General features: G+C 40.0%; 1 non-coding gene across 1 annotated transcript; it reads left to right on the plus strand.

The window, feature by feature from the left end:
- The first annotated feature begins 438 nt into the window (after nt 1–438).
- Nucleotides 439–540, plus strand: LOC144256334 (small nucleolar RNA U13). The gene has a single exon (XR_013344099.1). It is a non-coding gene; the product is annotated as a small nucleolar RNA U13 (small nucleolar RNA).
- The last annotated feature ends 263 nt before the right edge of the window (nt 541–803 follow it).

Consider the following 803-nt stretch of genomic DNA (forward strand, 5'->3'; position numbering starts at 1 on the left):
ACCACCTCCCTGATTAAGTTACATTTTGTTCAAGCTTAACCCAAGAGGCTCCATTTTAATTCTGACAACTTTAACATTAGGTAAATGGGGAGATTTAGGGAACCTCTCCCTGTGACTCCATTTTATCACCTGCAAAATGTGGAGGAGAGAAGCTATTTTATCTCAAGGTAATTTTCCCATATTAAATAAGGTAACATGCAAAGTGTAGAACAGCATTGCTCAGCAGTGGCCCATAAAATGCCAGTCAAAAGCCTACTGAGCTATGATTTTTACACAATATTCAATTTTTAGCCTAAAGTTTGTGGGGTCTCAGGATGTTGTACTTTATCTTGCACAACAATTTGGATTTCCCTTTTGGAGTTCCAAATTATACAATATTGTAATTTACCATTCTCATATCACAGTCTTACTTGACATAAATTAACTAACAAAAGCCTGATCCCTTGGCTGTTCTTATGTACAATGTATGTTTTAATGCCATTGTGTGAGATTTGCCTCCCTCAAACTTTGTTGCAGTGTGAGCACATTATCAATCTGATGTGAAAAATGGAGAAGAACTCTCACCTTTACCTTGGCAAACCCTTGTAGGAAGAACAAAAGTTTTAATAAATGCTATTTGTGGGGAAGCTGTCTTGGTGTATCTTTAGGAAATGTCTGGGTCCTACTGGGATGGACCATCAGGTAAGAGGTCCTGGCTCTGGGCAAGTGGTCCTCTTGACAAAGGGTAGGGTCAGGCCGCTTCATTGCCCTCTTTTGGGGCTCATTAGTATGACACTGAAATGCCCCATTTCCTTTGCCCACTG

Source organism: Urocitellus parryii, chromosome 7 (genome assembly GCF_045843805.1).
Source record: "Urocitellus parryii isolate mUroPar1 chromosome 7, mUroPar1.hap1, whole genome shotgun sequence".
Taxonomy (NCBI): Eukaryota; Metazoa; Chordata; class Mammalia; order Rodentia; family Sciuridae; genus Urocitellus; species Urocitellus parryii.